Here is a 16,586-nt window from a genome sequence, read left to right on the forward strand (position 1 = left end):
TAAAATACATTTTTTTTAAAAAAGGAACTTGACCAGCTCTCTGTCACAATCTGTGTGTTATACCCAAGCCCCACATTACACTGCAGCTAAGGTCCCAGCATATGCACACTTCCCTCGCTCACCCCCATCTGTAGGACATGCCCACACACAAGCCCCTAAGCGTGGAGGCGATTGGTGGCACACAGTGACCTTCTCCACCGCACAACTGGCTGCCACCCTACTGGTGGGATAACACATGGCCCACCCAGTGAGGAGACCCACAGTGGACCCCACTGGGGGAAACCGGAGGGGTCACAGAGCCCATCGCTTCCACAGGTTGCAGCAGATACCGTTGACAGGAACGGGTGGTGATGATGGAGGATCACCACATCACAGGCCCCGCAGGGATCAGTGTCGGGGACCTTGCTGTTTGTGCTTTATATAAATGATTTAGACATGAATGTAGGAGATCTGATCAGTAAGTTTGCGGATGATACAAAACCTGGTGGAGTGGTAAATAGTGAGGAGGATAGCCTTAGATTACAGGAGGATATAGACAGGCTGGTTAGATGGGCTGATCAGAGGCAAATGAAATTCAATCTGGATAAGTGTGAGGTGATGCACTTGGGCAAGACAAACAAAGCAAGGGAATACATGATAAATGGCAGGAGCCTGGGGAGTACCGAGGATCAGAGGGGCCTTGGTGTGCATGTATACTCGTCCCTTAAGGTAACAGAGCAGGTGGATACAGTGGTTAAGAAGGCATAGAACATAGAACATAGAACGATACAGTGCAGTACAGGCCCTTCGGCCCACGATGTTGCACCGTACATGGTAAGTCAAAAAACAAAAGCCATCTAACCTACACTATGCCATTATCATCCAGATGCTTATCCAATAAACTTTTAAATGCCCTCAATGTTGGCGAGTTCACTACTATTGCAGGTAGGGCATTCCACGGCCTCACCACTCTTTGCGTAAAGAACCTACCTCTGACCTCTGTCCTATATCTATTACCCCTCAGTTTAAGGCTATGTCCCCTCGTGCTAGCCATTTCCATCCGCGGGAGAAGGCTCTCACTGTCCACCCTATCTAACCCTCTGATCATTTTGTATGCCTCTATTAAGTCTCCTCTTAACCTTCTTCTCTCTAACGAAAACAACCTCAAGTCCATCAGCCTTTCCTCATAAGATTTTCCCTCCATACCAGGCAACATCCTGGTAAATCTCCTCTGCACCCGTTCCAAAGTTTCCACGTCCTTCCTATAATGAGGTGACCAGAACTGCACGCAATACTCCAAATGCGGCCGTACCAGAGTTTTGTACAGCTGCAACATGACCTCATGACTCCGGAACTCAATCCCTCTACCAATAAAGGCCAACACACCATAGGCCTTCTTCACAACCCTATCAACTTGGGTGGCAACTTTCAGGGATCTATGTACATGGACACCGAGATCCCTGTGCTCATCCACACTTCCAAGAATTTTACCATTAGCCAAATATTCCGCATTCCTGTTATTCCTTCCAAAGTGAATCACCTCACACTTCTTTACGTTAAACTCCATTTGCCACCTCTCAACCCAGCTCTGCAGCTTATCAATGTCCCTCTGTAACCTGCAACATCCTTCCGCACTGTCGACAACACCACCGACTTTAGTGTCGTCTGCAAATTTACTCACCCACCCTTCTGCGCCCTCCTCTAGGTCATTTATAAAAATGACAAACAGCAGCGGCCCCAGAACAGATCCTTGTGGTACGCCACTTGTAACTGAGCTCCATTCTGAACATTTCCCTTCAACCACCACCCTCTGTCTTCTTTCAGCTAGCCAATTTCTGATCCACATCTCTAAATCACCCTCAATCCCCAGCCTCCGTATTTTATGCAATAGCCTACCGTGTGGAACCTTATCAAATGCTTTACTGAAATCCATATACACCACATCAACTGCTCTACCCTTGTCTACCTGTTCAGTCACCTTCTCAAAGAACTCGATAAGGTTTGTGAGGCATGACCTACCCTTCACACAGCCATGCTGACTATCCCTGATCATATTATTCCTATCTAGATGATTATAAATCTTGTCTCTTATAATCCCCTCCAAGACTTTACCCACAACAGACGTGAGGCTCACCGGTCTATAGTTGCCGGGGTTGTCTCTACTCCCCTTTTTGAACAAAGGGACCACATTTGCTATCCTCCAGTCCTCTGGCACTATTCCTGTAGCCAATGATGACATAAAAATCAAAGCCAAAGGCTCAGCAATCTCTTCCCTGGCCTCCCAGAGAATCCTAGGATAAATCCCATCAGGCCCTGGGGATGTGGTATACTTGCCTTTATTATCTGAGGCACAGAGTTAAGAGCAGGGAGGTTATGCTGGAACGGTATAAAACATTGGTTAGACCGTGGCTGTGGTGATATGCCTGTAATATTATAGATGGGTGGTGTGTGAGCTCCAACCAGTAGATGGTGGTGCAGACACAGAATGCAGTCTCAAGACCGTGGTCATGTGACCAGGAACTCCAATATAAGTAGGGACACATCCGGCCATCAGCAGATGGTTGTAGGAGATGGTAGTAAGACATACAGGTGAACAGTTGTGCTAGGTGTTGTTCCAGAGGAGTACAAAGAAACCCCATGATAATTTGCTCCGTAACAGATGGCTATCTTACCGCTTGTCATTCACTAAAGATCCTGGTTTGGACAAGTCAAGGTGATTGGTGGATTCCTTTGCACAACATAGAAGACCAAACACAACAGCGGCTAGTGTTTTGTGTGCAGTTCTGGAATTCACATTACAGGAGGGATGTGATAGCACTGGTAAGGGTGCAGAGGAGATTTACCAGGATGTTGTCTGGGCTGGGGAGTTTTAGTTATGAAGAGAGATTGGATAGACTTGGATTGTTTTCCTTGGAGCAGAGGAGACTGAGGGGGGACATGATTGAGATGCACAAAATTATGAGGGGCATAGGTAGAGTAGACAGGAACAAACTTTTCCCCTTGGTGGAGGGATCAATGACCAGGGGACATAGATTAAGGTGAGGGACAGAAGGTTTAGAGGGAATGTGAGGAAATACCTTTTTACCCAGAGGGTGGAGGAGGTTGGAATTCCCTGCCTGAAAGGGTGGTGGAGGCAGAGACCTTCAGAACATTTCAGAAGTATTTAGGTGTGCTCTTGTGATCCCAAAGCATACAAGGTTATGGGCCAAGTGCTGGGAAATGAGATTAGAATGGTTAGGTGGTTGTTTTTGACTGGCACAGACTCGATGGGCCGAAGTGCCTTTTCTTTGCTGTATGATTCTATGACCTCTATGACAGGTCTGGTGCCACTCACTGATGGGGACAGGGGTGCAGTGCGGACAATAACATATCAAAGGGACTGTGTGAGGGGTGGGGGTTGGGTTGGGAGTGACATGTTGAGGGTGGTGCAGCAGTACGATCCAGGGTCACCATGTCATCAGGTGGCTTTGGATGGTCAAGGGAATTCTCATTTGCTAACATTCTCTGTCTGTCCCTCTATCTCTCTCTCCCCCCCCTTCCCCCGACCACCACCACAGAGAATGAATTTTGGAGTCCAGCCAGCTATGTCCACTATCTACAGGGACGCTGCTGCTATTGCAGAGGCACGGAGTCTGGAGGAACAGGGCCAGCCAAGGGAGGCCCCTGCGCAAGAGGAGCCTGCCCCAGAAGAGCAGGAGCCAGCCGGTGGGGCTCAACAGGTCGAGGAGGAGGTGCGAAGAAGGCGTCGCATCACAGCACATGTATACCGTCAGTACCTGTCCTTTGAGGAGCTGCTGGACCGCTTGTGGTGACGCTGACCCCAACTGATCAGGGAGACCGTGCACCATCTGTGCACCGTGGGGGTTTGGAGGAAGACATCCGTTCCTGGTGGCCGTCAAGATGAACCTTTAAGCCTCTGAGCCTTTCCAGGACTCGAGCACGGATCTGTGTGGGATCTCACGAACATCTTGCACAGGCGCATCCATGCTGTTATAGATGCCGAGACATCAATCTATATTACATTCAATCTGGACCAGGCCTGCCAGAATGCCCGAGCAGCAGGGTTCACTGCTATCACTGGCATGCCCCAGGTCCAGGGGGTGATCGATGGAATGCATGTCTCCTTCTGAGCACCGGTTCAACAGCGGGTGCCCTTTATCAATAGGAAGGGGTTCCACTCCCTGAATGTACAATTGTGTGTGACCACCATCTGCACCTCATGCACGTCTGTGCCTGATATCCTAATAACGATGCCCTTGCAGCAACCAGGAACATCACTGAGCAGTGCATTGGCATCCTAAAGATGCATTTCCTATGCCTCGATTGCTCAGGTGGGGAACTCCAATAGGGTCTCAAGCATCATGTTGGCCTGCTACGTCCTGCTCGACATTTCACAAAAGGGGGGCTGGAGAAGGAGGAAGAATGGCAGGCCTCATCTAATGAGGAAGATGTACATAATGATCCATTCGTGGAGCCCATGCTGGCAAGGCAGGCCGCCCAACAGGTGATCCAGGGCCACGTCACCTTGGAGGCTTGGCCACTGGCTGCTCCACTACCCTTTCCCATCTCTCCAGCTACCCACTTCCCCATAACTGCTCACCTCTTCCCTCTCCCTGAATCCTTCACTCCACCTTCCCTCTTCCTCAGTCCTTCACTCCACCTTCCCTCTCTCTCAATCCTTCACTCCACCTTCCCTCTTCCTCAGTCCTTCACTCCACCTTCCCTCTCCCTCAATCCTTCGCTCCACCTTCCCTCTTCCTCAGTCCTTCACTCCACCTTCCCTCTCCCTCAATCCTTCGCTCCACCTTCCCTCTTCCTCAGTCCTTCACTCCACCTTCCCTCTCCCTCAGTCCTTCGCTCCACCTTCCGTCTCCCTCAGTCCTTCTCTCCATCTTTCCCCCTAGTCTTCCACTCCCTCTCACTACCAGAGCTCCCCCTGCCCCCTTCAAGGGTCCTACCAGCATCACCTCAGAGTGTTAGCCCTGGGTTGGCAATATCAGCGGGTCTTGTCCATGGGACGAAGGAAGATGACGACTTGCAGTGAGATAAGCTCTGGAGCTCCTCAACATTTGATAAGGTCTGACTCCTGCCTTTAGGATTACATTCCAATGTCCGCACAGGTGATCTCTGCATGTGTGCTGACCAATCCATATCATGGGTACATATATCTTGAGGGTTGGGGGTTGGGGGGGGGAGTTTACGGGAGATGTTGAATGACTCTAGTTCACTCACTGGGGGTGCTCTCGTACAAGGCAGGCTCACACTTCTGGCCCCATGCCCTGCTACCCCTCGCTAAGTGTGACGTCATGTGAGATGTTCATGTGTCATGGGGCCCTGCCCCGCCTCATCCTCCAGCATCCCCCACGTTTAGTTAGATTTTTCTGGAAAAAGATAGTTAGATCTCTCCATCCAGGCTGCAGAATCAAAAGTGAAACCAAACTGGAACCTTGTGACTCTGAAAACAGTCCAGTGGGATCAATAGCGTCCAGCAGTCTGTCCATCTCAGATTCCTGAAATCACGGTACTGGTCTTCTATGGGTCATTTTCTTAGCTGTAATGAGAGTGTGTGGTGAGTGGAGCGCTTATAAGCAGCTCCAGCTTGTCAGGCACATTAACGCGAATTCTGGCCCTAGTGAATCAGACGCCAGTGGGAATGGGAATTGTTCGCAATTCACATGGGCAGAGTGCTGATCCGTTTGCATGTCCTGAATCTCGAAACAAATAGTGCCCCCAAGGAATGAGAACCGCCATTATTCAGTTCCGGCGGGAAAACTTAGTCCCTCAAATGGAGAATCGAGCCCGTAATCAGAGGGCCATTGAAATTAATTCGGGAAAAATTACTAAATATGAAGTCAGAGACTACCTTTTTAGATACGTCTCAAATTTCAGGGAACATCTGAATGGGGCCTGGCGAGTAAACATTTAAAGACAGCCCAGCAGGGAACGAAAGCAAGGACTGAAAGGAAGGCCCAGACTCATAGTTTGACAAGAGAGTGCTCATGTTCTTACGTGTGTCAGATGAACCCCTGAAAGCTAGATTCAGTGAGCCGCATCACATTGAAAGGAAATTGAGCGAGCTAAGCTATCCAGTACGCACAAATCACACAGAATGTTAAAGAAGATGAGAACAAGTATGAGGTCTTGTTAATAATGAAGCAGGGAAAGCCAAGGGGTCAAACTCTGACAGTGACTTCTCTATAATTCATTTGGACAGTGAGGATGTGCTGAAACATTTAAATCTGAGGTTAAGACAGCTCCCAGATAAGAGCCGGAGTATACTGACAGAGTTACTACAGTTTTATAAATGTATTTTCAGAGATATACTGGGTAGAAAGTGGGTAGTGACGCATGACATAGATGTGGGGGACACCATTCCAATCAAACAACATCCATATAGGTTAAGTCCAGCTAGGTTATCGCAGGTACAAGTGGAAATTGATGCTCGAGAATGACATTATTGAATTGAGTTCTAGTAAATGGAGCTCCCCTTTCGTCATGGTGCCCGTGCCCAAACTGGATGGAACCCAGAGACTGCGCTTGGACTACAGGTGGGTCTATGCTATAGCCAAGAGGGAATTGTTTTCTATTTCACGTTTGGAAGACTGCATCAAAAGTGTTGGACAGGTGCAATTCATCACCAAATAGACTTGTTAAAGGGCTACTGCCAAGTACCTCTGACTGAGAGGGAAAAGGAGATCTCTGCCTTTGTGACGTCACAAGGACTTTATCACTTCAAAGTTATGCCTCCAGGATGAAGAACGCCCCTGCCAATTTTCAGCGGCTCACTAACGGAGTGATTTGAGGATGGAGTCACTGTGCCATATACATTGAAGACTTAGTGGTGTTCAGCCAGAGTTGGAAAGAGCATCTTCAATACCTAAAGGAATTGTTTGACCGTTTAGAAGAAGCCATTCTCGAGATCGAACCGAGTGAAAAGTGAATTTGCTAGGGCCCAAATCTCATATCTGGGGGACACAGTGGGACATGGTCAAATAGCCCCACAAGATGTAAAAATACAGGCTATTTGGGACTTGCTGGAACCCACCACCTGAAAAGAGACTTTAAGATTTCAGGGCATGAACTGATTCCACTGTTAAGTTTGAGCCAAACTTTAGCTGTGTGGTAGCACCATTCAGAGAACTCTTAAAGAAGAACAAGCACTTTAACTGGACTGTCAAATGGCGTTCAACCATTTAAAACAGCGTTAACGACAAACCCAGTGTTCGCAGCACCCAATTATGATAAGTAGTTTAAACTGGCGGCGGATGCTAGCGACATCGTTGTAGGAGCTGTGTTATTGTAGAAGACAAACTTGGCTTTGAGAAGCCAGTGAAATATTTCTCAAGGAAATTAAATTGTCAACAGCAGAAGTTTGTGACCATTGATAAAGAGACTTTCAGCCTGGTATTCCGTTACAACATTTCAAGATTTATGTTGCCAGAAACCCAGCAGAAACAATCATATATATGGGCCACAACCCTTTGAAAATGTTTGGAGAAATTATTCTGATGGAATTTGCTATTGCAATCATTTAACTTAAAAATCTTTCATGTGGCCGGGAGAGAAAACGTCACTGCGGATTCTTTATCCCAAGTACAAAAGAGATTTTTGGGAATAGTGGTTCTAAATTCTCTGGGGTATCTTCTATGTTGATGCTATCTCTTGAATTTTGCAATGTTTAATAAAATATAACTAATAAGAAAAGGGTTGAGAAATGAAATGTATTCTAGATTAAAACATATCATTTAAAATAAAGGGGATACTGGTCATTCATCTGCCCAGTAACAGCAGTAAAACAAATTTAACAAGGTATAATAGGATGCGATCTGTCCAGCAACAGGTAGAAATCTGCCTAGCGACAGCTGTTGCCAGCATTAAAAAAGCCGGAAGAGATGTAACTCTTCCAGTAATGAGATTAGCAGGCAGCTATATTGACTCACGTGTAAATCACCGATTAGTAGAAACAGCTTACCTAGCTGACTGGGAGATCAGTGTATACACATGCTAATGCCGAGAGTGTTATGGGCCAGGGTTTAGAGAACCCCAAAGTGTATCATGAAGTTCACCTGACCCACAACTTTTAATAGATTGTGGTATGGGGAGCACACGGCCCACTCTATCAGGTGTGGTACAGCAGAAATGGAAAAGTAATTTTTAAAGCAAAACAATGTTTATTCTATGAACTCAAGTTAACCTTTTTGAAACATACAGTGAACATCTTAGCAACCATCAATTCAAATACAACCCCAAAGAATACAACACTAAGTAATCCTTAATAACTTCCCAAACATCATCCAGAAGACAGAAGAAACACCTTTTAACAGAAGCAGATCAGGTTTACATTCACTACTGAAAACATTTATAATTCTGAATTCACCAATGATCAAGACATAGTCTTTTCATGGCAGAGAAATCAACAGTACACCTGCTCTGCCTGGCTTCAGCTCGAACACTAAAAACTAAACTAAAATACGCCCTGCAGCAAACAGCCTAAAACAAAAGTAAAAAGCTGACAGACAGCCCAGCTCCATCCACTCTCTGACATCACTGCAGTAATCAACACCCATTTCTCAAAGGTACTCTCACTACACTTACGTATATACAAATCCATTTATAAACATCCATTTCTTAAAGGTACTCTCACATGGCACCTCCCCCCAAGAAAAAAAATAAACCATCAACTTCAAGATGGTTTCATTTTTCACCTTTTCACTATCCTTTAAGAAATGTGCACAGTAAATATACTTTTTCGTTTCAAAAACCAACACATGCAAACTGGTACAACAATATAGTCCATTTTTTGTTTTTCCTCCTCCAACTGAAATTCTTCTCGATTGACAGTCTCTTTGAACAAGACGGTCTCTGCACGATCCGTCCATTTTACTACACCTCGGCATTTCTCTTTAAAGTCAGATACTTTAGTTCAATCTGATCACAGAGTCCCTTGTAATTCTCCAACACAGGAGCATAGGTTATCACAGTTTTCAGGCAGTCAAATGCATGTTGAAACTCCGCTTTCCACTGAAATTTTTGACGTTTCTTCAGCAAGTCCATCAGTGGAGCAATCACGCTACAAAACAATTGCACAAATGTTCGATCAAATCCACTCATGCCAAGAACTCGCATTATTTCCCTTTGTCTTGAGGCTATCGGAAACTCCTCAATAGCTGTTGGTTTCACATCCCGTGTGACCATTCGACCCTGTCTGATTGTATGGCCAAGGAAAGTGACTTGGGTTTTTCCAAATTCACTTTTGGCGAGGTTTACCACCAAACCCGCCTCCTGAAGTCGATCGAATAACTCCATCAGATGTTTTAAATGTTCTTTCCATGTCTGGCTGAAAATTACCAGATTGTCGATGTATACCACACAATTGGGTAATCCTGAAACGACTTTATTAGTTAACCGTTGAAATGTGGCTGGGGCATTTTTCATGCCAAATGGCATAACTTTGAATAGGTGTCTATCATCTGGAGTCCCAAAAGCTAAAATCTCCTTCACCCTTTCGGATAAAGGTACCTGCTAGTAACCTTTTAAGTAAATCCAGTTTGGAAATAAAAGCTGATTGTCCCACTTTCTAAATGCAATCCTCCAAATGTGGGATAGGATAAGAGTCCGTTCTTGTAACTGCATTAACCTTTCTACAGTCCATACACAACCAGATGGTACCGTCTGGCTTTGGTACCATCACTATGGGTGAGCTCCATTGGCTGCAACCCACTTCAATTATGCCATTTTTAAGCATACTCTCAATTTCTTTGTTAACCTGTGCCAATTTTAAAGTCTGTATGGATGTTGTTTGATTGGAAAAGCATTTCCCACATCTACATCATGTATAGCCATTTTAGTACTTCCCAATTTATCTCCACAAACTTGCCCATGTGATATCAATAACTCTTTCAGGTCAGTTTGTTTTTCCTCTGGAAGGTAACTCAACAATTTATTCAAATTTTTAAGAACATCCTTGTTTTCCAACTTAATTTCAGGTGTGTCAAATTGACAGTCATCTGGATCTGGTTCGTCACTTTGAGTTAGAATCATTAAAACCTCCTCCTTTTTCTCTCCTTCCCTTTCAAAGTACCTTTTAAGCATATTCACATGACACACTCGGTGAGTTTTCCTTCTATCTGGTGTTTTTACCACATCATTCACCTCACTTAATTTCCTTTCAATTTGATAAGGTCCACAAAACTTAGCTTTTAAAGGCTCACCTACCACTGGTGACAACACTAAAACTATATCTCCACTGGCAAAACTACGAACTTTTGATTTCTTGTCCGCTACCCGTTTCATCACATTTTGTGCAACTTTCAAATGTTGTCCAGCCAATTCACCTGCTCTATTTAATCGTTCCCTGCAATTTGACACGTAATCCAATAATGTAAGTTCTGATTTCTCACTCACCAATTTTTCCTTCATCAATTTAAGTGTTCCTCTTACCACATGACCAAAAATTAGTTCAAAAGGACTAAATTTGGGTGACTCATTAGGTGCATCCCGAATTGCAAACAGCACGAATGGAATTCCTTTATCCCAATCCTCTGGATAATCGTGACAATAAGCCCTCAACATTGTCTTTAATGCCACCTTTCTAACGCTCCCTGCGATTCTGGATGGTATGCAGTTGATATAAATTGTTTTATTCCTAAGCTATCCATAACTTCTTTGAAAAACCTTGAGGAATTTGATCCTTGATCCAATTGTATTTCTGTGGGTAGTCCATATCTAGTAAAGAATTTAAGTAACTCCTCCACAATCTTTTTAGCTGTAATATTACGTACTGGAATGGCCTCTGGAAACCTAGTAGACACATCCATTATCGTCAAACGATATTGATTCCCACTTTTCATTTTAGGAAGCGGTCCTACGCAATCAATTAGGACCCTTGTAAAAGGTTCCTCAAATGCTGGAATGGGTATTAAGGGTGCTGGTTTTATCACTGCTTGAGGTTTCCCTATCACTTGACATGGGTGACATGATTGACAAAATGTAACTACATCTTTATGTAGTCCAGGCCAATAAAAATGTTTGTGTATTTTAGCTTGAGTTTTCCTTATTCCCAAATGACCTCCCATTGGTACCTCATGTGCAACTCGCACCACATCCTTTCTACACCCTACCGGCAATACTACTTGATGAACGTCTGCCCACTTTTCATCCGCCTACAGATGTAAAGGTCTCCATTTTCTCATCAAGATATTACTTTTACGGTAATAACACTCTGGTATTCACTCAGATTTCTCTTCCGTGTATGCTTTCTGATACATTCGTTTTATTTCTATATCTTTTTGTTGTAACTCCGCCAATTTTCCTGAACTAAACATATCCGCCTCATCCTCCATCTGTACTTGTTCTTTTTCAACCATCTGATCAAAAATCGTTTCTGATAATTGCACTTCAACCTCATCTTCACTCTTTGATTTCTCCTCTTGTCTTAACCTGTGACTTTGCGACCTTGTTACTACACAATCCGGAAAAATCCCAGGATATTCGTCCTTCACCACTTCAGTTGTCTGATTTTCCACTGGCTTATCAACCACAGTAGGCATCACTCCCACCTGCGATCCAACTATATCATTACCCAAGATAAACTGTATTCCTGGACAAGAAAGTTTCTCTATTACTCCTACTACCACTTCACCACTCTTCATTGGACTTTCCAACCTTACCTTATAAAATGGAACACTACTCCTCTCACCCTGAATTCCACATATTACCACCTTTTCTGGCAACATTCTTCCCAAACTACATAACTCCTCATCTCTTACCATTAAAGATTGACTAGCTCCCGTATCTCTTAAAATTGTGACTTCTTTACCTGCCCCTCCTGATGCATATGAGTAAACTTTACCCACACAAGTACTATAAAGACATCTGGCACCTTCTTATCAATCACCTCTTGATCAGGCTGTACAATCTTTTGCACCTCCTTCGCTTCACTTGGGCTTTCCTTTACCACTTTAACAAACCCCACTGTCTTATCCTGTTTTACCACATCAGCCTTCCCAGTGCTTTTCTTCAACCACCAATACTGACTTTACATGGCCTAGTTTATTACAGTGAAAACTTTTGAAACTTTTCATGTCTCTTCCACCCTCCTGGATTTCCTTTTTAACCTGAGGTACAGTCTCCTTATTATCTTCCATCAGATCACCTTTACCTTTACCACTTGAGTATTTCTCATGTCCCCAGTTTCTATCCCTCACAGGCTGAAACTGATTTCGGAAACCAAACTTTGATTTATGAACTAATTCATAATCATCTGTCATTTCTGCTGCTAATCTCGCAGTTTTAACCCTCTGCTCTTCCACATGAGTTCTCACTACATCAGGAATTGAATTTTTAAACTCCTCCAAAAGTATAATTTCTCTAAGAGCTTCATACGTTTGGTCTATTTTCAAAGCCCTTATCCACCTAGCAAAATTACTCTGTTTGAGCCTTTCAAACTCCATGTACGTTTGACCAAATTCTTTCCTTAAATTTCTAAACCTTTGTCTGTAGGCTTCAGGCACTAGTTCATATGCACCTAAGATGGATTTTTGCACCTCCTCATATGTCCCAGATACCTCCTCCGGTAATGATGTGAACACTTCACTAGCCTTACCTACCAGCTTTGTTTGAATAAGTAATACCCACATGTCCTGTGGCCATTTCATTTATTTAGCTACCTTCTCAAATGAAATGAAAAAGGCTTCTACCTCCTTCACATCAAACCCTGGCAATGCTTGGAAATTAAAAAAAAAATAAACATATGATTGAGGTATACAACAACAAAATAAATAATATACATGAAACCATAAACATAGTGCAAAAGCCATTTACCTCTAGTACAGGTTCCAACCTTATTGACCCCCTACTCTAATCTAAACTACTCCCCCCCCCCCCATCTGCTGACGATTAATTTCCCGCAAAGAAGTCGACGAACAGTTGCAACCTCCGGGTGAACCCTAACAGTGACCCTTGCAAGGCGAATTTGATTTTCTCCAAACAGAGAAAGCTAGCGATGTCCGATAGCCAGCCCTCCGACTTCGGGGCTTTGAGTCCCTCCATGCTAATAGTATCTGTCTCCGGCTACCAGGGAAGCAAAGGACAGAATGTCTGCCTCTTTCTCCTCCTGGATTCCAGGGTCTTCTGACACCCCGAAAATCGCCACCTCTGGACTCAGCACCACCCTTGTCTTTAACACCTTGGACATGATGTCCGCAAACCCCTGCCAAAATCCCCTAAGCTTTGGACATGTCCAAAACATGTGGACATGGTTCGCCGGTCCTGCCGCACATTTTGCACACACGTCCTCAACCGGGAAGGTTGACACCTGTTTACGAAGGAAGTCCCGCACCTGCAGATACCTGAATTTGTTTCCCCTCGCCAACCCAAACTTTTCCTCCAACGCCCTCATACTCAGAAAGCTCCCCTCTATGAACATATTCCCCCATCCTCTCAATTGCCGCTTTCCGCCATAAACGGAACCATCCGTCCATACTCCCCGGGGCACACCGGTGATTATCACAGATTGGGGCCCAGACCGATGCTCCCACTGCTCCCACATGCCGCCTCCACTGGCCCCAAATTCTCAGGGCCGCTGCCACCACTGGACTGGTGGAGTACCGTGCCGGCGGGAACGGCAGAGGTGCAGTTACCAACGCCCCCAAATTGGTGCCCTTCCATGAAGCCGCCTCCAAAGGCACCCATGCCGACCCCTCCCCCACCACACATTTCTTGATCATGGCTATATTCGCCGCCCAGTAATAGTTGCTAAAATTTGGCAGCGCCAGCCCGCCCTCTCCCCGACTCCGCTCACGCATTACCTTCCTAACTGCGGGGTCTTGCCCGCCCAGACAAAGCCCATGATCACTCTGTTGACCCGCTTAAAAAAGTACCGCGGAATAAAAATGGGAAGACACTTAAATACAAATAGGAATCTCAGGAGGACCGTCATCTGCACCGTTTGCACCCTCCCAGCCAGAGACAACGGACGCCTGTCCCATCTCCGAAAATCGTCCTTCATTTGGTCCACCAGCCGGGCCAGATTCAATTTATGCAGCCGGTCACATTCCCGCGCCACTTGGATGCCTAGGTACCTAAAGCTTCCCTTTACTAACCTAAACGGCAGCTCCCCAGTCGCCTCTCCTGTCCCCTCGCCTGGACCACAAATATCTCATTCTTCCCCATATTAAGCTTACACCCTGAAAACCGGCCAAATTCCCCTAAAGCCCTCATGATTTCTTCCATCCCCTCTGTTGGGTCTGAAACATACAGAAGGTCATCCGCATGGAGCAAAACCCTGTGCTCCACCCCCCCCCCCCACCCCCCCGCGCCGGGCCAGTCCTCTCCAGCCCCTCGAGGCTCTCAGAGCAAATGCCAACGGCTCTATAACCAGCGCAGACAACAGTGGGGAGAGGTAGCATCTATGTCTCTTCCCCCGGTGCAGTCTAAAATAGTCCGATGTAGTCCTATTCGTCCGTACACTTGCCACAGGAGCCTGATGCAGCAACCTGACCCAGTCGATAAAGCCCCGCCCGAATCCGAACCGTCCCAGTACCTCCCACAGATAGTCCATTCTTCCCGATCAAAAGCCTTTTCTGCATCCATTGCGATCCATTGGGAGCATCATGATCACATTTAACAGCCTTCTTCCATTGGCCACCAACTGCCTGCCCTTAACAAACCCCATCTGGTCCTCCCCAATAACGTCCGGAACACAATCCTCAATCCGAGAGGACAAGGTTTTGGGCAGCAACTTGGCATCCACTTTTAACAGGGAGATCGGCCTGTCGGACCCACACAGCTCTGGGTTCTTGTCCCGCTTAAGAATCAGCGAAATCATTGCCTGTGACATTGTCGGGGGCAGCACCCCTCTTTCCCTTGCCTCATTGAACATCCTCATCAACACCAGCCCCAATATCCGAGAGAAGTTTTTATAGAACTCCATTGGGTACCCGTCCAGCCCCGGGGCTCTACCCGACTGCATGGCCTTCAAGCACTCCACTATCTCTTCCAACCCGATCGGGGCCCCCAGCCCTTCTACCAGCTCCCCGTCCACCTTTGGGAAATTCAGCCCCTCCAAGAAGTGCCTCATCCCCTCCAGCCCTGCAGGGGGTTCCGACCTGTACAGCCTGCTGTAAAAATCTCTAATCGCCTTATTCACCCCTACCGAATCTCCAACCAGGTTCCCATCTCCGTCCTTTACTTTCCCTGTCTCCCTAGCTGCCTCCCTCTTCCGAAGCTGCTGTGCAAGCATTCTGCTGGCCTTCTCTCCATGTTCGTACATCGCCCCCCTTGCCTTTCTCAGCTGCTCCACCGCCCTCCCTGTGGTCAGCAAGCTAAACTCCGCCTGTAACCTCCGCCGTTCCCTTAAAAGCCCTGCCTCTGGGGGTCTCCGCGTACCTCCTATCAATCTGCAGTATCTCCTTTACCAGTCGGTCCATCTTTGCCCTGTCCACCTTCTCCCTATGGGCCCGGATCGAAATCAGCTCCCCCTGACCACTGCCTTCAGTGCTTCCCAGACCACCGCTGCTGAAATTTCCTCTTGTGTCGTTGACCTGCAGGTAGTTCTGAATACATTTCCTCAGCCGCTCACACACCCCTTCATCTGCCAAAGGTCCCGCATCCAGCCTCCAGTGCGGGCGCTGATTACTGTCTTTACTAACCTGCAGGTCAACCCAGTGCGGAGCTTGGTCTGAGATTGTAATCGCCGAGTACCCCGTGTCCACTACCCCAGCCAGCAAGGCCCTGCTCAAAATAAAGAAATCAATCCGGGAGTACACTTTATGCACTTGTGAGTAGGAGAACTCCTTCACCCTCGGCTGCCCAAATCTCCGTGGATCCACCCCCCCCTCCATCTGCTCCATGAACCCTCTTAGTTCCTTTGCCATTGCTGGCACCCTGCCCTTTTTCGAGCTTGACCGGTCCAAGCCAGGCTCCATAACTGTGTTGAAGTTCCCTCCCATGACCAACCTGTGCGAGTCCAGGTCCGGTATCTTCCCCAGCATCCACTTTATAAACTTCATATCATCCCAATTTGGCGTGTATACATTTACTAATACCACCTGCTCCCCCTCTAGCTTCCCACTGACCATAATGTACTGACCTCCCACGTCTGAGACTATTCTACCCGCTTCAAACACCACCCGCTTATTGATCAGGATCGCGACCCCTCTAGTCTTTGAATCTAATCCCGAGTGAAAGACCTGAAAGACCCAGGCTTTCCTCAGTCTTACCTGGTCCGTTACTCTAAGGTGCTTATCCTGTAACATTACCACGTCCGCCTTCAATCCCCTAAGATGCGCAAACACACGTGCCCTTTTGACCGGCCCATTTAACCCTCGAACATTCCAGGTGATCAGCCTAGTTGGGGGGCTCATTGCCCCCCCCCCCTCCGCCGATCAGCCATCCCCTTTTTTAGGCCCGCCTCCAGCCCGTGCTCTGCGCCTCCACCGGTCCATCCCCAGGCAGCCCCGCCCCCAACCTCCTCTCTGTCCCTCAGCTCAAGTCCCTCCCTCATCAGCAGAACATTCACCCCCTCCCCCCCAGTAACAATACCCTGTAACCCAACCCCTTTACTAAACCAAACATATGCACACCCCCCACTGCGCTTCCATGAGCTA

The sequence above is a fragment of the Scyliorhinus torazame genome, chromosome 8 (assembly GCF_047496885.1).
Source record: "Scyliorhinus torazame isolate Kashiwa2021f chromosome 8, sScyTor2.1, whole genome shotgun sequence".
Classification (NCBI taxonomy): Eukaryota; Metazoa; Chordata; class Chondrichthyes; order Carcharhiniformes; family Scyliorhinidae; genus Scyliorhinus; species Scyliorhinus torazame.